General features: G+C 49.7%; 1 protein-coding gene across 10 annotated transcripts in view; it reads left to right on the top strand.

The window, feature by feature from the left end:
* The first annotated feature begins 365 nt into the window (after window positions 1-365).
* LOC116967394 (fibroblast growth factor receptor 1-like) overlaps window positions 366-21,011 on the top strand; it is a 156,235-nt gene continuing 135,589 nt past the window's right edge. For 4 of the 10 annotated variants that reach the window (XM_033013911.1, XM_033013914.1, XM_033013910.1 and 1 more), the window contains exon 1: window positions 397-539. The gene's annotated coding sequence lies outside the window, so the exon portion shown is untranslated. Of the gene's footprint in view, window positions 540-21,011 lie in introns of all 10 variants that reach the window. The other 6 variants (XM_033013913.1, XM_033013915.1, XM_033013912.1 and 3 more) reach the window with 3 other exon arrangements.

Raw genomic sequence — 21,011 nt, 5'->3', positions numbered from 1 at the left:
AGGTGTTTGCGCAGTAAACAATCAGAACTAATTCTAAGTGTTGGGGGGGGGGGGGAGTCAAAGAGCAGCATCCCTCTTCCCATCAGAACTGCCCCCTCCACCGACTCCTTTAAATCAACACTTAAAACTCATCTCTACTCCCAAGCCTTTCTTGACTCCTCTGAGCGAGGGCTATATGCATGTAGTGATGTGTGTATTTGATCTATGAACCACTATTGTTTGTTATACTATTCTTATACCAATTTGGCCAACGAGAGTTGCTTTGTAAATGTGCTATATCAATAAAAGTGAATTGACTTGACTTGGGAGCAACTAGCTGAGAAGTTTTGCGAGAAGCAGCGAGTCGAACGTCTTGGGTTTGAGACCATCACGTGTCTTTATTCCCTCCCTCCCCCCCTCCCTCGCTCTCCCTGCAGCTCATGAGCCTCGGGACACACAGGCGAACAAAAGGTAAAGAAAGAGGAAGATTCTTCGGAAAAAAGGATCTCCAAACCCTGTTGCGTGCGTGTGTGTGTGAGCGGGGACGTATCACCCAGGCGGTGAGTGATTTGCAGCGGCGCTGGTCAGTTTCAATGTGAGATTTCACTGGGAGAAAAGTTGGGGCGATGTGTTGCAAACTTTCTGAGTCCAACTCGGCGGCTTTGTACCAAGTCGGCCGCCAGCGCCGAGCTCTCTCCCAGAGCGGTTGTTTTTTCCCCCCCTTTGTATAGATTCCAGTCCATCTCCGTCCTCCTCGTCAATGTGAAAAATATGTTTGAGGAACTTTTTCTTTTACCACACACTTGCGGCGCTTAGATTGTTTCCAACCGCGTAACTTTCCCCCGTCTCCAGCTGTTTGTTTTATTTCCCCTCCAGGGAGTTTGGATTTTTTGTGCGTGTATGTATGTGTGTGATTTTTCTTCCTTTCACGCGGTTACAGTGTTTTTGAAAGTCTGCACGGCACGCCATGGAAAGGGTAAAGACTTCAGGCAATCAATGCCCTGAATTATCATCGCCTTTTGTTCCTTCTTGGGGTTGAAACCAAGACTTTCTTTCTTTCTCTTGCTCCCCATTATAAGGAGCTTCGATGAAAAGTATTTTTCTTCCTACCAAGTTTTCCCTATGATATCTCCTGCCCCGATCTCACTACCCCCTAATCTCCTCCTCCTCCCCCCACCCTCCTTCCTGGTCTCTCCCCCCTCCTCATCTCTGCTCCTCTCGACCCCCCCCCCCCCTCGCCCCGATCTCTCCCCCGTCCTGACCTCCCCCCTTCCCGCTCTCTCCCCACCGACTTCCTGATCCCTCCCAGCTCCCAATATTCCCCACCCCCTCCCAATCACCTCTCCCCCTCACGATCACTCCCTCCTCCCAATATTCCCAATCTCTCACCACTCCACTCCCATCCCATCACCCCCCTCTCCCAATCTCTCCCTTCATCATGCCCCCCCCCCCACTCTCGCAATCTCTCCCCTTCCCAATCTTGCCCCCCCCCCCCATCTCTCTACCCTCCCAATTTTTCTCCCCCTCAAAATCTCCTTCCCCCCAACCTCCCCCCCCCCCCCGTTTACCAACCCCACCATCTGATCTCTCCCCCTCCCAATCTCGCCTCTTGCAATCCCATCTTCCCCCCTCCCAAAGAAGAAGGGTTTCATCCCGAAACGTTGCCTATTTCCTTCGCTCCATAGATGCTGCCTCACCCGCTGAGTTTCTCCAGCAATTTTGTGTACCTTCCCAATCTTGCCCCCCCCCTTCCAATCTCTCCCCCCTCCCTATCTCCACCCCCCCCCCCCCCAAACCACTCCAGAGGTTTATGCCATAAATAGAGATGCTCTGACTTGTTGAACATCCTGAGTTTAAAGTCTCCACCACCTCAAACAGGCAGCTAGCATCATCAGAGACCCACACCACCCTGACCACACACTCATCTCACCCCTGCCATTGGGGAGAAGGTAGAGGAGCCTGAAAACTGTAACATCCAGGTTCAGGAGCAGCTTCTCCCCTACACCCATCAGGCTATTAAACACCACATGCTCCAAATAGGCTCCAAACTACACAGACATTATTGTTGCACTATTATTGTCTATATGTTTCTTTCAATATGTATATATATCGATACTGAACATTTTGTTGTATATTATGGGTTATACAGTGTACTATGTTTACGTATCTGTCGTGCTGCAACAAGTTAGAATTTCATTATTCCGCTTTAGGACACATGACAATAAAACACTTGATTCTTGAAAAGCTGCAAAAGAGAAGGGCAAAAAAACAGAAGGCACAAAGTGCTGGAGTAACTCAGCAGGTCTGGCAGCATCCCTGGAGAACAGGGAAAAGTGATGTTTCGGGTCAGACTGGGAGTGATAGGTGGGTACGGGGGGGGGGGAAGGATTGATTGGAGGATGGGTGGACAGACACTGGAGCTGAAGAGGAGGCTAAGGGTGTCAGATAAACGACGCCAGAGAGAGGGGTACAGGTGGAAGGGGACCATTCCTACTCTGAAGAAGAGTCTCGATCCGAAACGTCACCCAGTGCTTCTCTCCAGAGATGCTGCCTGACCCGCTGAGTTAAGGGCCTGTCCCACCTGCGCGTAGTTTACGCGACATCTATTACGCATCACAATGCACGATGCGCGCGTCGTGACACGTGCATTACGCGCGCATGGCGTACATTACGCGCACATGTAGCGTGGTGAGGTGTGGTGGCGTGGGTAGTGACGCACGCTAGCGCGCGGCGCCCCAGGATTTTGGGATTCTCAAAATGCTCGCAAATAACACCCAAGTGGGACAAGCCCTTTACTCCAGCATTTTGTGTCGACCTTCGATTTAAACCAGCATCTGCAGTTCTTTCCTACACACCTATCCCACACCTTTGTATAGATCTTTCCTTATGATTTCAGCTCGGTGGTCATGTAGGTGTAATAGTTCTACAGCCCTCTCCTGTTTACCAGTCGAGCACGAGGTGACATGGACAGAACTGGGGGGGGGGGGGGGGGGGGGGGGGGGGGGGCAAGAATCCAAACCTCTCCAAGTCTCTCGCCCACAGTGGGTAGAAGTAAAAACCTGCAGATTCCAGAAACCCGAGACAAAAACGGAAGATGCTATGGAATAGAAAAACACTGCAGATGCTGCAATCTTGAGCAAAAACACAAAGTGCTGGAGGGACTCGGCGGGTCAGGTAGCATCTGTGGAGGGAATGGACAGGTGACTTTACAGGTTGGCACCCTTCTTCAAAGCTGGAAGGGCAGGCAAGGCGAGTATGGTGTGATAGATTGATGTTTCAGATCGTCACAGAATCATACAGCATGGAAACGGGCCCTTCGGCCCAACTTGCCCATGCCGACTAAAATAGCCCATCTACACTAGTCTCACCTGCCTTCATTTTGGACCACATCCCTCTAAACTTTCCTATCCATGTACCTGTCCAGAGGAAAGGGATAATTGACCACTCTCAGATACAGTGTAGTTTAGAGATACAGTGCAGAAACAAGCCCTAGGGCCCACCGAGTCCACACCGACCAACGACCCCCTGCACACTTACACTATCCTACACCCACCAGGGACAATGTACAATTATAGCAAGTCAATTATCCTACAAACCTGCGCGTCTTTGGAGTGTGGGAAGAAACAGGAGGTTGCGGAGAAAGCCTACGCAGGTCACGGGGGGAACGTACAAACTCTGTACAGACAGCGCCCGTAGTCAGGATCAAACCTGGGTGTCTGGAGCTGTGAGGCAGCAACTCTACAGCTGTGCCACCGTGCCGCCCAGATGACTTTACCCACATGGGTGGCGCTTCGATGGCTGCCTCGCCTACAGTCTGTCTGCGCTTTTCGTCTTTATTTTGTTATTTTTGGTGTGTGTAAAAACTCTGTGTTAATGTTCTCCGGTTTGTTTGATGTGGGGGATATGGAGGGGTGGGGGTCGGGGGGAAATGTCTTACCCTGCCAGAGGTGCGATTATTTTCCGGGTCGTATCTCCGGTCGCTCTGCGGCCTAACATTGTGGAGCTGGAGGCCTCGCTCGGGACTGACTTTGAGCCCCACCGCGGGGTCGTGGACTTACCACCGGAGCCGATTCCTTGCCTGGGATCGACGCTCCAACGGGGCCCGCGGACTTTAACATCAAGGAGCTCGCAGTCTCGGGTTGAGACCGACGTCGGGAAGCTGCAAAACCGCACGGCGTTCGAGTAGCCCCGACCCGTGTGGCATCGTGCTGCCCGAAGTCCTCTGATGATTCTTGAACCTGAAACAATGACTGTGTTTCTCTCCTCGTGGAAGCTGTCTGATCCGCTGAGTCCTCCAACACATTGTTTAAATATAAATGGCTTAGTGATGCTTGAGGATGGTTTGGTGCTAGATAAATGCAGGTTGTTGCATAATTAGTCGGGACCTTGACTAGGCCCTACTGGAGGATGGAAGCCAGGGACTTGAATGCGCGGTGTGTGCTTTTCTCCGTCATATTTGTCTGGTAACCATTCATGGGTTGGAGATATTGCCCGGCAGTGCCAGCATTTATTACTCATCCTTAGTCACCCTAAACTGAGGAGACATTTAGCCACATTGTGGAACCTCCACTCACATTCGTGCCATGTGCTAGATTGTGGGTCCAGGATGATTTTAGTTGCCTTTTTGAGGCAGATAGTTCGAAGGTCTCCAATGGGGTGGATGGGGAGTCCAGAACCAGGGGCCACAGTTTACGAATAAGGACAAAGCCATTTAGAACGGAGATGAGGAAACACTTTTTCTCACAGAGAGTGGTGAGTCTGTGGAATTCTCTGCCTCAGAGGGCAGGTTTTCTGGATGCTTTCAAGAGAGAGCTAGATAGGGCTCTTAAAGATAGCGGAGTCAGGGGATCTGGGGAGAAGGCAGGAACGGGGTACTGATTGGGGATGATCAGCCATGATCACATTGAATGGCGATGCAGGCTCGAAGGGCCAAATGGCCTACTCCTGCACCTATTGTCTATTGTCTATTGACTGCACTCTCACTGGTGAAGCCAAGGGGCGGTTCCGTTGCCTGATAACAACTGGGGAAGAACTATCCCTGAATCTGGAGGTTTTCACACTTCTTTATCTCTTGTCCGATGGGAGAGGGGAGAAGAGTGAGTGACCGGGGTGAGACTGGTCCTTGATGATGCTGCTGGCCTTGCTGAGGCAGCGTGAGGTGAGGATGGAGTCAATGGAAGGGAGGTTGGTTCGTGTGGTGGTCTGGGCTGAGTCCACGACTCTGTAATTATCTGCGGCTTGGATGGAGCTGTTCCCAGACCAGGCCGTGATGCAATGTGGTAAAATGCAAAGATCCTATAGCAAGCAAGATAGTCCACTCGACGAATAAGACGTAGTACGGTCATGGGCAGATTCATGGCCCCGTTTCCGTAACCGGCTTCCGTCTCCGCACCAAAGATCCCGTAGCGGAGCAAAGATAACTAGTGCGGAGGCGGAAGCCGGTTACGGAAACATCCTCGTAAAAATAAAAGTTCGTTGGGAAAAATCTTCTCCTCATTTTCAGAATTATAATTTATTAACACAAACTGTTCCCCCGCAATGTTGATTACAATGCAAGAGGGATAACCAAAGTCGGGTCGGGTTACTGAAATGGATGAAAAAAAGGCCCACGTTCCGCTCCGTTGCATACTACACGCCAGCCCATTGCATTTAGCAGGAGTGGTCTATCTTGCTCCGCCATAGGATCTTTGGTAACATGCTTTCTACGGCGCATCTGTAGAGGTTTCGGGAGTTGTTGGGGACATGCTGAACTTCCCAAGCCCGGCTAAGGAAGTAGAGGCGTTGATGTGCTTTCTGGACCACTGCTTCAATGTGGCTGGATCCAAGTGTACTGACCATGGACAATTGGCCATGATGGTGCGGGGACTTCCCTCATTCACTGGAGCCCAGAAGGGAGGACAGATGACCATGGTACCCTAGTCAACAAGGTGCAGGAGAGATGTGTAGGCATGAAGGTGATGAGATGTACAGGAATTATATCCAGAAAAACAGCCTTCCTATCCTCTCTCTGCCTCTCATATGTTTACACACCACTATCACGCCAAGGAGCCGGGATTAGAGGGTATTAACTACACAGAGAGGTTGGACAGATTAGGAATGCCTTCTCTGGAACGTCAGAGGTTGAGGAGAGACCTGAGAGAAGTAAATAAAATGATTAGAGGCGTAGACAGGGTAGACAGCCAGAACCTTGTTCCTTCAGAATGGAAATGTCAAAGACTAGCGGGCATAGCTTTCAGGTGAGGGGGGTACATTTTAAATGAGTCCGAAGAAGGGTCTCAACCCGAAACGTCACCCATTCCTTCTCTCCAGAGATGCTGCCTGTCCCGCTGAGTTACTCCAGCATTTTGTGTCTGTCTTACTTTTTAAAGAAGATGAAATGGGTGCGTGTTTTACCGGGAGTGGATGCAATAGTGGTGTTTAAGAGGCTTTTAGATATGCAGGGATGGAGGGGTATGGATACCATGCAGGGAGGGAGATTAGTTTGTCTTGGCGTCATGTTTGGCACGGACATTGTGGGCCGAAGGGCCTGTTCCCGTGCTGTTCTGTGTCACAACTCAGCCTCCTGCACCCCAGGGAAAACAGACCCACCCAGAAGAAGGGTCTCGACCCGAAATGTCACTTTTTCTCCAGAGATACTACCTGACCTGCTGAGTTACGCCAGCACTTTGTGTCTATCTTGAGTAGCTAATCGCGATAGATTCATCAAAAGTTTAGAGTTTAGAAGGATGAGGGGGTTCTTATAGAAACATATAAAATTATAAAAGGACTGGACAAGCTAGATGCAGGAAAAATGTTCCCAATGTTGGGCGAGTCCAGAACCAGGGGCCACAGTCTTAGAATAAAGGGGAGGCCATTTAAGACTGAGGTGAGAAAAAACCTTTTTCACCCAGAGAGTTGTGAATTTATGGAATTCCCTGCCACAGAGGGCTGTGGAGGCCAAGTCACTGGATGGATTTAAGAGAGAGTTAGATAGAGCTCTAGGGGCTAGTAGAGTCAAGGGATATGGGGAGAAGGCAGGCACGGGTTATTGATAGGGGACGATCGGCCATGATCACAATGCATGGTGGTGCTGCCTCCTCCTGAACCTATTTTCTATGTTTCTATGTTTCTAATAGCAAGCATAGTTTGAAGGTGAGAGGAAGGATTTTTAAAGGGGATCTGAGTGGTAAGATTTTTACACAGAGAGTGGTTAAAATCTGGAGTGTCTGGCTGACTAGAAGGTGCAATCAGGTATAGTCAGTATGTGTAAGAGGCGTTTTGGGCAGATTGAAATAGGCAAGGCATTTGGAGCAATTTTGGGCCCCATATCAGAGAATTGATGTTCTGGTGTTGGAGAGGGTCCAGAGGAGGTTTACAGGAATGATCCCAGCAATGAGTGGGTTAACCTATAGTGAGCATTTGTCGGCACTGGGCCTGTACTCGCTGGAGTTTAGAAGAATGAGGGGGGAACCTCATTGAAACTTACCGACTATTGAAAGGCCTGGATAGAGTGGATGTTTCCACTAGTGGGAGAGTCTAGGACTAGAGGTCACAGCCTCAGAATTAAAGGGCGTTCCTTTTGGGTGGAGATGAGGAGGAATTTCTTTAGTCAGAGGGTGGTGAATCTGTGGAATTCATTGCCACAGAAGGCTGTGGAGGCCATCGATGGAAAATGTTAAGGCAGAGATAGATAGGTTCTTGATTAGTACGGGTGTCAGGGGTTATGGGAAGAAGGCAAGAGAATGGGGTTAATGGGGTTGTACGTTCTCCCTGTCTCATTGTGGATTTTCTCCAAGTACTCCCTCCGTTCCTCCCACACTCCAAAGATGTGCAGGTTTGTAGGATAATTGGCTTTGGTAAAATTATAAATGATCCTTAGTGTGTAGGATAGTATATGGGGTGATGGCTGGTTAGCACAGACCCGGTGGGCCGAGGGGCCTGTTTCCACGCTGTATCTCTAAAGTCTATAAAAAAAATTCCTAGCTGTTATCTGGCAACAGAACCATCCTATCACCAACTAGAGACGTCCTGACCTCCCATCTACCTCGTTGGAGACTCTAGGACTATCTTTAATCGGGCGTATCTTGCACTAAATGTTATTCTCTTTATCCTGTATCTGTAAATTGTGGATGGCTTGATTGTGATATTGTCTTTTTAAAATTAGTTTGATTTATTGTCACGTGTACCGAGGTACAGTGAAAAGCTTTTGCTGCATGCTAACCAGCCAGCAGAAAGACAATACATGATTACAATCGAGCCGTCCACAGTGTACAGATACAGGATAAAGGGATTAATGTGAATGATGTTGAATGCAAGATAAAGCCAGTAAAGTCTGATCAAAAATAGTCCGAGGGTCTCCCATGAGGTAGAGGGTCTCCAATGAGTAGTTCAGCTTCGCTCTCTGGTTGCGGAAGGATGGTTCAGTTGCCTGATAACACTAGGGAAGCATCTGTCCCTGAATCTGGAGATGTAAGAAAGAACTGCAGATGCTGGAAAAATCGAAGGTAGACAAAAAAATGCTGGGGAAACTCAGCGGGTGAGGCAGTATCCACGGAGGCTGCCTCACCCGCTGAGTTTCTCCAGCATTTTTGTCTACCTTCTGAACCTGCAGGTGTGCGTTTTCACACTTCTGTACCTCTTGCCCGATGGGAGAGGGGAGACGAGGGGGTGGCCTGGGTGAGACTGGTCCTTGATTGAGGCTGTGTATAGTATGATCATGTACAGTCCTCCCGCTGACTGGATAGCACACAACAAAACTGCTTTTCACTGTACCTCGGTACACGTGACAATAAACTAAACTAAATTAAACTAGGAGATGGGGGGGAGCCTGCAGGAGAGAGGAATGCAGCAGACATAGCCAAAACCTTGCACCAATGCAGTAGGCTTGCTACACGTATAATTAAATCAGGGCGCTGGGCTCCAGCTGTATGATGTTGGGTATTTAGGCTGCGATCCAACTTTAAAACAGAGGAGGGAGATTACGGTGAAAGATATGGCCTGTGGCAATATTACTTTAATGCCACACACATGCAGGCGCACGCATGCACACGCACGCGCACAGCGCCCGTGTTAGACGCACAGACTCTGGAGACTGAAGAGACCACGGGAATGTTGAGCAAAGTGCTCGAGTAACTCAGCGGGTCAGGCAGCATTTCCTGAGGTCGTGGGGAGAGAGGCAACATGTCAGGCGGGGCCCTTCAGACCAAAACAGCTCTGGAGACACGAGGAACTGCAGATGCGGCAATCCTGAGTAAAGCACAAAGTGCTGGAGGAACGTTCGTGCAAGACCTGTGGAGGGAGTTTAGTTCAGAGATACAGCGTGGAAACGGTCCACCAGGTCCACGCCAACCAACGATCACCCGTACACTCGTTCTGCTATCCCACTTTCACATCCACTCCCTACACACTAGGGGCGCGCTACAGAAGCCAATTAACATAGAAACATAGAAAATAGGTGCAGGAGTAGGCCATTCGGCCCTTTGAGCCTGCACCGCCATTCAATATGATCATGGCTGATCATCCAACTCAGTATCCTGTACCTGCCTTCTCTCCATACCCCCTGATCCCTTTAGCCACATCTAACTCCCTCTTACATATAGCCAATGAACTGGCCTCAACTACTTTCTGTGGCAGAGAATTCCACACTCACCACTCTCTGTGTGAATTTTTTTTTTCTCATCTTGGTCCTAAAAGACTTCCCCCTTATCCTTAAACTGTGATCCCTTGTTCTGGACTTCCCCAACATCGGGAACAATCTTCCTGCATCTAGCCTGTCCAACCCCTTAAGAATTTTGTAAGTTTCTATAAGATCCCCCCTCAATCTTCTAAATTCTAGCGAGTACAAGCCGAGTCTATCCAGTCTTTCTTCATATGAAAGTCCTGCCATCCCAGGAATCAGTCTGGTGAACCTTCTCTGTGCTCCAAACCTACAAACCTGGTGGCCACAGGGAGAATGTGCATACTCCACACAAACAGCATCCGAGGCCGGGTTTGAACCGGAGTCTCTGGTGCCGTGAGACAGTGGCTTGGAGTTCCTGCTTGTTTATCCATGTTCCTTCAGACTGAAGAAGAGTCTCGACCCGAAACGTCACTCATTCCTTTTCTCCAGAGACGCTGCCTGAGTTACTCCAGCTATTTGCGTCTATCTGCGGTTTAAACCAGCATCTGCAGTTCCTTCCAACACAGGTGATTAGTTGAGGTAAACACCAGATTTGGGACGATGATGGCCAACGTGCCCCTATCCGTTTTGCCCCTCTCTCCCCCTCACTGCTCAGTGGAGCTCGGCCAGGGTTGTCTGACTGGGGTTTGCTGAAACCCCCAAGCTCGAATCCAGCTGTCTGAGGCTCCACAGCTACCCTACACACCTCTTGTTTCTGCCCCTCTGCCTCTCCCTCTAATCCCTCCTCACAAGTGGCGCTGAGATCCGGTGAAAACACATAAACGTATTGTGTACAGATATCCACGGCATAAAGCAAAATAACATGCTGGCCTGAACTTCCTGTGGACTATCCAAGGACCAGGAAGAGCTCAGTGCAGGGTGGAGACGGAAGCAAAGGGGCAGATAAAGGCATCAGTGGAGGCAGACTGCATGGGACTGGGTGCTGATGGGGCTGGTGTTGTATGTATGGGGCTGGGTGGATGCTGTGTGATGAATGTGTTGGGACCTGGGTGTGTGTTGATGGGGTGAGTGTTGATGGGGTGTGTGTTGATGGGGTGTGTGTTAAGGGGGTGAGTACCAGCAGTGACCTGGTGCCGTGCGATGTTATCTGTGCCCTCTCTACCTTCCAGCGTTCTGCCTTCTCATCCCTCAGTGCTTTGTCACGTTGCCAGGATCAACAGGAGCCTGGGGCATGTGACGGCCCCACACAGTGTGTGTGTGAGAGAGAGAGAGAGAGTGTGTGTATGTGTGTGTGTGAGAGAGTGTGTGTGTGTGTGTGTGTGTGTGAGAGAGAGAGAGTGTGTGTGTGAGAGAGTGTGTGTGTGTGTGTGAGAGAGAGAGAGTGTGTGTGTGAGAGAGTGTGTGTGTGTGAGAGAGAGAGAGTGTGTGTGTGAGAGAGTGTGTGTGTGAGAGAGAGAGAGAGAGTGTGTGTGTGTGTGTGTGTGTGAGAGAGAGTGCGTGTGTGTGTGTGTGTGTGTGTGTGTGAGAGAGAGTGCGTGTGTGTGTGAGAGAGTGTGTGTGTGTGTGTGAGAGAGAGAGAGTGTGTGTGTGTGTGTGTGTGTGTGTGTGTGTGTGTGTGTGTGTGTGTGTGAGAGAGAGTGTGTGTGTGTGTGTGAGAGAGAGTGTGTGTGTGTGTGTGTGTGAGAGAGAGAGTGTGTGTGTGTGTGTGTGTGAGAGAGGGAGTGTGTGTGAGTGAGAGAGAGAGTGTGAGTGAGAGAGAGAGTGTGTGTGTGAGAGTGTGTGTGTGAGAGAGTGTGTGTGTGTGTGAGAGAGTGTGTGTGAGTGCGAGGAGCGGTGTGAGTGCGCGCGCGCTGTGGTGTGTGCGCGTGGTGTGTGTGCGGTGTGTGGCTCGGTGCGTTGTTGTGTGGTGCGAGCGGCGCGTGTGTGTGTGTGCGCGCGCGAGGGTACTGTTGTGTGGTGCCGCCGTGTGTGTGCGCGCGCGTGCGTGTGGTGTGCGCGTGCGTGTGTGCGCCTGTGTTGTGTGTGCGCGTGTGCGTGTGTGTGTGTGCCTGTGTGTGTGAGTGTCTGTGTGTGGTGGCGTGTGTGCGTGTGTGTGTGCGCGCGCACGTGCGCGTGCGTGTGTGTGTGTGCGCGCGCGAGTGTAGATGTCGTGCGCGCGCGCGTGTGTGTGTGTGCGCGCGCGCGTGTGTGTGGTGTGTCGTGCGCGCGCGTGTTGTGATGTGTGCGAGTGTGGTGTGCGCCGCGCGTGCCGTGTGTTGTGCGCGTGTTGTGTGGGCGCCTGTGTGTGATGTGTGCGCGTGTGCGTGTGTGTGTGAATGTGTGTGTGTGTGTGTGTGAGTGTGTGAGTGTGTGTGTGTGAGAGTGTGTGTGTGAGAGTGTGTGTGTGAGAGTGTGTGTGTGAGAGAGAGCGTGTGTGTGTATGCGTGCGTCTGTGTGTGTGTGTGCGCGCTCGTCTGTGTATGTGTGCACGCATGTGTGTGTGTGCACAAGCGCGTGTGAGTGTGTGCGCGTTGTGTGTGTGTGCGCGCACGCACGTGTGTGTGAGAGTGTGTGTGTGTGTGCGCGCACGCACGTGTGTGTGAGAGTGTGTGTGTGTGTGCCTGCATCTGTGTCTGTGTGTGAGTGTGTGTGAGTGTGTGTGAGAGTGTGTATGTGTATGAGTGTGCCTGCGTCTGTGTGTGTGTGCGTGCGTGCGTGTGAGTGTGAAGTACACCGTGTGTGCAGGGAGGGAGGGTTAGCTGTGGAGGAGACACAACCTGAGGGAGGGGGAGAGTTTGGGAACAACTTGCTACCACTTGTCTGGTGGGATGGGTGTGGGGATTGGTTCCTGTTGTGGAGGGAGGGGAGCAGGAGCGGGTCACACGGAAGCTTTGACGGGATGCTTGCAGACTGTGGCCCAGGGATCCTGCACGGTGCGATGGAAGTGGTTTCAATGGCAATCGCATCAATACTCTGAAGGAGAAAAGTTAGTTACAGACCTCAGGGTAAAGAGAGGGAGTGGGTAACACAGGTGAAGTTTACAGCGGGACAGAGTTGGCACTGGCACAGCGGTAGAGTTGCTGCCTTACAGCGCCAGAGACCCAGATACCGACTAGGGGTGCTGTCTGTACAGAGTTTGCACGTTCTCCTCGTGACCTGTCTGAATTTTCTCCGGATGCTCCGGTTTCCTCCCACACTCCAAAGACGTACAGATTTGTAGGCGTTGGTGCCTTTGTAAATCGTCCCTGCAGTCATGTTGTCTCTATCAGTGGGAAGTGTTTGCCAGAGGGGTGAGAACATGTTGACAATGTTCTTGCGGCTGTTATCATTGCACTCTCACCGTCCTGTGTAATGTACCACACACTGTTTACCCGTTGACAAATGAGTCTTTTGAGATTACAGAGTCTGCTGCTTCTTGAATCTTGCCCATCACATTGTCCAAATCATGCAGCATGGACACAGACCCTTCGGCCCAACTTGCCCATGCTGACCAACATGCCCCATCTACACTAGTGCCACCTTAGGGTCACTTTAGGCCCATATCCCTCTAAACCTTTCCTTAGAGCTCTTAAAGATAGCGGAGTCAGGGGATGTGGGGAGAAGGCAGGAACGGGGTACTGATTGTGGATGATCAGCCATGATCACAATGAATGGCGGTGCTGGCTCGAAGAGCCGAATGGCCTACTCCTGCACCTATTGTCTATTGTCTATCCAAGCACCTGTCCAGATATCTTTTAAATGCTTTAATACCTGCATCAACTATCCCCTCTGGCACTCGTTCCATACACCCATGTGTGAAGCCCTATGTGAAAAAGTTGCCCATCAGTTTCCTATTTTAATTGTTGCCCTCTCACCTTAAGCCTGTGTCCACTGATTGCTGATTTCCCTACTCTGGGTAAAAGACTCTGTATTCATTTTATAAACCTCTACAAGATCATCCCTCATCCTGCTCCAAGGAGTGAAGTCCCAGCCTGCACAGCTTAAGTGAGTGAAGAGGAAGAATCTGAAGAAGGGTCCCGACACGAAACGTCACCTGTTCTTTTTCTCCAGAGACGCTGCACGACCGGCTGAGTTACTCCACCACTTTGTTACTCCACCACTGTTACTCCACCACTTTGTTACTCCACCACTTTGTTACTCCACCACTGTTACTCCACCACTTTGTTACTCCACCACTTTGTTACTCCACCACTGAGTTACTCCACTACTGATTTACTCCACCACTTTGTTACTTCACCACTTTGTTACTCCACCGCTGTGTTACTCCACCACTTTGTTACTCCACCACTTTGTTACTGCACCACTGAGTTACTCCACCACTTTGTTACTCCACCACTTTGTTACTCCACTACTGAGTTACTCCACCACTGTGTTACTCCACCATTTTGTTACTCCACCACTTTGTTACTCCACCACTGAGTTACTCCACCACTTTGTTACTCCACCACTGAGTTACTCCACCACTTTGTTACTCCACCACTTTGTTACTCCACCACTGAGTTACTCCACCACTTTGTTACTCCACCACTTTGTTACTCCACCACTTTGTTACTCCACCACTTTGTTACTCCAACACTTTGTTACTCCACCACTGAGTTACTCCACCACTGTGTTACTCCACCATTTTGTTACTCCACCACTTTGTTACTCCACCACTGAGTTACTCCACCACTTTGTTACTCCACCACTTTGTTACTCCACCACTTTGTTACTCCACCACTTTGTTACTCCAACACTTTGTTACTCCACCACTTTGTTATTCACCACTTTGTTACTCCACCACTGAGTTACTCCACAGCTGTGTTACTCCACCGCTTTGTTACTTCACCACTTTGTTACTCCACTACTGAGTTACTCCACCGCTGTGTTATTCCACCACTTTGTTACTCCACCACTTCGTTACTCCACCACTGAGTTACTCCACCACTTAGTTACTCCACAACTTTGTTACTCCACCACTTTGTTACTCCACCACTGAGTTACTCCACCACTGAGTTACTCCACCAGTTTATATCTTTGGTAAAAGCCGGCGTCTGCAGTTCTTTGTTTCTATGCTCTCCCTGTAGCTTCGGCCCTCGAGTCCTGGCAGTATCCAGCAGTAAATCTTCCAGCTTAAGTGGGCTTAAGCCTTATGCCCCGGAGTGGGGATTGAACCTGCAGCCTTCCGGCTTGTGAGCAAGACGTCCGGCTGTGGAGACAAGGCCGAGAGGCGAAGAGTTTTAAGTGGCAGCACTGTCTGGGGAGATGAGAGAGAAGCAGTGGCTTCAGTCTGATGTGTTGTTGCCTTTGGTTATAGAATGCTGTTAATTACAGCCTAGGCACTGGTAATTCCGGGCCAGGGGTACAGGCTTCCTGAGCTCAGAGTTTGGTATGCAACGATCGTGCGTGTTTGCACTCGCCAACAAATGTCGGCAAATGCTTCCCTCGCGCTGTTGCAGCCCTGGAGACCCAGGTAGGGAAGACACAGAGTGCCGGAGTAACTCAGCAGGTCGGACAGGAACTCTGGACAACATGGAGAGGTGACGTTTCGGGTCAGAGCCCTTCTTTAGACTTCAGAACGGACTTGCCTGTAAAGTCTTGAGATGAATTACACGGCAAATCTTGGCGTAACCCACTTAGAGTGGCACGGTGGCGCAGTGGTAGAGTTGCTGCCTCACAGTGCCAGAGACTTGGGTTCAATCCCGACTACAGGTGCTGTTTGTACATTCTCCCTGTGACCGTGTGGGTTTCCTCCGGGTGCTCCGGTTTCCTCCCACACTCCAAAGATGCACAGGTTTGTAGGTTAATTGGCTTCTGTAAATTGTAAATTGACCATAGTGTGTTGGATAGTGTTAGTATATGGGCGATCGCTGGTCGGCGTGGACTAGGTGGGCCGAAGGGCCTGTTTCCGCGCTGTATCTCTAAAGTCTAAAGAAAGCAGGGCACATCATGGCATAAGCCAAGTGGCACTAGAGTCCCTGCTGTACAGCATTTACAGCGCCAGAGACCCGGGTTCGATCCTGACTACAGGTGCCATCTGTACGGAGTTTGTACATTCTCCCCGTGACCTGCGTGGGTTTTAGAAACATAGAAACATAGAAATTAGGTGCAGGAGTAGGCCATTCGGCCCTTCGAGCCTGCACCGCCATTCAATATGATCATGGCTGATCATCCAACTCAGTATCCCGTACCTGCCTTCTCTCCATACCCTCTGATCCCCTTAGCCACAAGGGCCACATCTAACTCCCTCTTAAATATAGCCAATGAACTGGCCTCGACTACTGTCTGTGGCAGAGAGTTCCAGAGATTCACCACTCTCTCTGTGTGAAAAAAGTTCTTCTCATCTCGGTTTTAAAGGATTTCCCCCTAATCCTTAAGCTGTGACCCCTTGTCCTGGACTTCCTCAACATCGGGAGCAATCTTCCTGCATCTAGCCTGTCCAACCCCATAAGAATTTTGTAAGTTTCTATAAGATCCCCTCTCAATCTCCTAAATTCTAGAGAGTATAAACCAAGTCTATCCAGTCTTTCTTCATAAGACAGTCCTAACATCCCAGGAATCAGTCTGGTGAACCTTCTCTGCACTCCCTCTATGGCAATAATGTCCATCCTCAGATTTGGAGACCAAAACTTACGCAATACTCCAGGTGTGGTCTCACCAAGACCCTGTACAACTGCAGTAGAACCTCCCTGCTCCTATACTCAAATCCTTTTGCTGTGAAAGCTAACATACCATTCGCTTTCTTCACTGCCTGCTGCACCTGCATGCCTACTTTCAATGACTGGTGTACCATGACACCCAGGTCTCGCTGCATCTCCCCTTTTCCTAGTCGGCCACCATTTAGATAATAGTCTGCTTTCCTGTTTTTGCCACCAAAATGGATAACCTCACATTTATCCACATTATACTGCATCTGCCAAACATTTGCCCACTCACCCAGCCTATCCAAGTCACCTTGCAGTCTCCTAGCATCCTCCTCACAGCTAACACTGCCCCCCAGCTTAGTGTCATCCGCAAACTTGGAGATATTGCCTTCAATTCCCTCATCCAGATCATTAATATATATTGTCAATAGCTGGGGTCCCAGCACTGAGCCTTGCGGTACCCCACTAGTCACTGCCTGCCATTGTGAAAAGGACCCGTTTACTCCTACTCTTTGCTTCCTGTTTGCCAACCAGTTCTCTATCCACTCCGAGATCTTTGGTTTCCTCCCACACTCCAACAGACGTCCAGGTTTGTCGGTTAATTGGCTTTGTGTAAGTGTAAAATGTCCCTAGTGTGTGTTGGATAGTTTTGGTGTGCGGGGATCGCTGGTTGGCACGGACTTGGTGGTCCGAAGAGCCTGTTTCCATGCTGTATCTCTAAAGTTGTACAGAGCCCTAGTGAGACCACACCTGGAGTATTGTGTGTAGTTTTGGTCCCCTAATTTGAGGAAGGACATTCTTGCTATTGAGGGAGTGCAGCGTAGGTTTACAAGGTTAATTCCCGGGATGGCGGGACTGTCATATGCTGAGAGAATGGAGCAGCTGGGCTTGTACACTCTGGAGTTTAGAAGGATGAGAGGCAATCTCATTGAAACATATACGATTGTTAAGGGTTTGGACACGCTAGAGGCAGGATACATGTTGGGGGAGTCCAGAACCAGGGGCCACAGTTTAAGAATAAGGAGTAAGCCATTTAGAACGGAGACGAGGAAACACTTTTTCTCACAGAGAGTGGTGTGTCTGTGGAATTCTCTGCCTCAGAGGGCGGTGGAGGCAGGTTCTCTGAATGCTTTCAAGAGAGAGCTAGATAGGGCTCTTAAAAATAGCGGAGTCAGGGGATATGGGGAGAACGCAGGAATGGGGTACTGATTGGGGATGATCAGCCATGATCACATTGAATGGCGGTGCTGGCTCGATGGGCCAAATATCTATTGTCTATTGTCTAAAGAAAGCAGAGCAAATCTTGGCATAAGCCGTAATAGTTGGAAGATACGTGGGAGATTGCAATGAGTAGAGTCCGTAGCAACAATTGGCGAATACAGTTCACTGTTGAGGTAGAGCTATACTGAAGACTCATTGGGTATACCAAGTGCTGGAGTAACTCAGCGGGCCAGGCAGCATCTGTGGAGGACATGGATAGGCGATGTTTCAGGTCAACGCCCTACTTAGACTGATTTTTAATGCAGGAGAAAGATCTAGTAGGCCTTTGGTTGGGGCTGGTGAACTTCTACCACTGCACCATCGAGAGCATCCTTACCAACTGTATCACAGTATGGTATGGTAACTGATCTGTCTCCGACCGGAAAGCACTGCAGAGGGTGGTGAAAACTGCCCAACGCATCACCGGTTCCTCACTCCCCTCCATTGAGTCTGTCCAAAGCAAGCGTTGTCTGCGGAGGGCACTCAGCATCGCCAAGGACTGCTCTCACCCCAACCACGGACTGTTTACCCTCCTACCATCCGGGAGGTGCTACAGGTCTCTCCGTTGCCGGACCAGCAGGTCCAGGAACAGCTTCGGCTTGTACACGCTGGAATTCAGAAGATTGAGCGGGGATCTTATAGAAACTTACAAAATTCTTAAGGGGTTGGACAGGCTCGATGCAGGAAGATTATTCCAGATGTTGGGGAAGTCCAGAACAAGGGGTCACAGTTTAAGGATAAGAGGGAAGTCTTTTAGGACCGAGATGAGAAAATCATTTTTTACACAGAGAGTGGTGAATCTGTGGAATTCTCTGCCACAGAAGGTAGTTGAGGCCACAGTTCATTGGCTATATTTAAGAGGGAGTTAGATGTGGCCCTTGTGGCTAAAGGGATCAGGGGGTATGGAGAGAAGGCAGGGATGGGATACTGAGTCGGATGATCAGCCATGATCATATTGAATGGCGGTGCAGGCTCGAAGGCCGAATGGCCTACTCCTGCACCTATTTGCTATGTTTCTATGTTTCTTCCCTGCGGCTGTTACCCTACTTAACTCTGCACTTTGGTGATTGCCAGTCATCCCCCCCCCCCCCCCCCGGCCACTCCTTCCCCCAGTGACTTATTTCCCCCCCCCCCCCCCGAAATTTGCACTACTGCTACTGTATATACATATATATATTTTACTGTTCCATTATTCTATGTTTGCTCTTCTGGGTGAGATGCTAACTGCATTCCGTTGTCTCTGTACACTGCACAATGACAATAACGTTTGAATCTTGAATCTTGAGATGCTGCAATCTTGAGCAAAACACAAAACGCTGGAGGAACTCAGCAGGCCACACGGTATCTGTGTGGAAGACTTCATTCAGTACAGGGAAGATAGCACAGGACCAGGCCATTCAGCCCACAATGACTATGCCAAGTTAATGGTTTAAACCAAAGTTAGACACAAAACGCTGGAGTTACTCAGCGGGGCAGGCAGCATCTCTGGAGAGAAGTAGACAAAAATGCTGGAGAAACTCAGCGGGTGAAGATGCTGCCTCACCCGCTGAGTTTCTTCAGCATGTTTGTCTACTTCGACTCTTCCAGCATCTGCAGTTCTTTCTTAAACATCTCTGGAGATAATTCCTTCTCTCCAGAGATGCTGCCTGTCCTGCTGTTTCTCCAGATTTTTGTGTCTATCTATGGATAGGTGATGTTGCAGGTCTGAACCCTTCTTCAGTCTCTGATCAGGTCGGCCTCTTCAGATCCGAATCCAGGTTCCCCCTGGAACATGGAATCCACCTTTCCATGTTCTCCAGGGATGCTGCCTGACCTGCTGAGTTACTCCAGCTTCTTTGCATCTTCTTTTGAAGGTGAGACAATGGCAGGGAAGTTCTGCCTGAAATGTCGTGTTAATGAGATCTGAATAGCTTCTAATCCCCAACATCTCTCCTCATGGGTTATGCATTGTCGAGGCATTAATATCAATTAGGGAATTGTTTGCATCTAATTGACACCTTTTTATGAGCTTGCAAAGGTGAGGCTGAGATCTTGGCTGGAGGCCACAATGCAGATGTCCCAGGGTGAAGGAGCCCCATTGTCTAGCGAGATGGGAAGAAAGGGGAATAGGAAGTAGATGTTCCTCATAAACTCCCCCCCCCCCCCCCAGTCTGGAGTAGTCCCCCACCCCGCACACGATTGGCATATGATCATAAGGTCAATTGTTGAGTTTGACAGGTCCATGGATAGGACAGGTTTGGAGGGATATGGACCAAACGCAGGCAGGTGGGACTAGTGTAGCTGGGACACGTCGGCCAGTGTGGGCAAGTTGGGTCGAAGGGCCTGTATCCACATTGTATCACTCTATGACAGATCTGGAATTAGGCCATTCGGCCCACTTCAAGAGAGATAGATATAGCTCTTAGGGCTAACTGAATGAAGGGATATGGGGAAAAAAAGCAGAAATGGGGTACTGATTTTGGATGAACAGCCGTGATCATATTGAATGGTAGTGCTGGCTCGAAGGGCCGAATGGCCTACTCCTGCACCAAATTTCTATGTTTCTAAGGCTACTCTGTCATTCAATCATGGCTGATCTATTTCTCATTCCTAACTCCATTCTCCTGCCTTCTCCCCATAGCCTCTAACCTGTACTAAACAAGAATCTATCTATCTCTGCCTTAAATATATCCACTGACTTGGCCTCCACGGCCTTCGGTGGCAATGAGTTCCACAGATTCACCACCTTGAATTCAGCGACTTTCACCACCAACATGGTGAGTGTTTGACAGCACTGGGCCTCGACTCGCTGGAGTTTGGAAGGTTGAGGGGGGACCTCATTGAAACTTACAAATAATGAAAGGCATAGACAGAATGGATGTGGAGAGGATGTTTCCACTAGTGGGAGAGTCTAGGACCAGAGGTCATAGCCTCAGAATTAAAGGGCGCTCTTTTAGAAAGGAGGTGAGGAGGAACTTCTTTAGTCAGAGGGTAGTTAATCTATGGAACTCATTGCCACAGAAGGCAGTGGAGGCCAAGTCAGTGGATATTTTCATGGCAGAGATAGACAAATTTTTGATTAGAATGGGGGGAGAAGGCAGGATCTATGCCCGGCGAAATCCCTAGCCAATCCAGTTTTAAATGGAAGATTGACACTAAAAGCTGGAGTAACTCAGCGAGACAGGCAGCATCTCTGGAGAGAAGGATAGGTGACGTTTCGGGTCGAGAAGAAGGGGCTTGACCCGAAACATGGAAGAAGGGTCTCGACCCGAAACGTCACCCATTCCTTCTCTCCAGAGATGCTGCCTGTCCCACTGAGTTACTCCAGCATTTTGTGTCTGTCTTCGGATTAAATCAGTATCTGAAGTGCTTTCCTACACATCAAGTTTTAAATGGCCGTCCCTTGATTTTTTAAATTAGTTAGTTTGGTTTAATGGCCATGGAAATGTCAGTGGAAAGGCCGACACCTGATTACAATCGAGCAGTGCACATATACAGGATAAAGGGCACAGTCACCTTCTATGCCTGTTTCCAGCGCTCCCTGTGAGTTTGGATCACTCTAGCACGACAAAGCTGTTTTATTTACTTTTGTT

The sequence above is a fragment of the Amblyraja radiata genome, chromosome 39, assembly GCF_010909765.2.
Source record: "Amblyraja radiata isolate CabotCenter1 chromosome 39, sAmbRad1.1.pri, whole genome shotgun sequence".
NCBI classification, from domain to species: domain Eukaryota; kingdom Metazoa; phylum Chordata; class Chondrichthyes; order Rajiformes; family Rajidae; genus Amblyraja; species Amblyraja radiata.
Note: the sequence above shows the minus strand (reverse complement) of the source record. Positions and strands in the feature narration are given on the sequence as shown.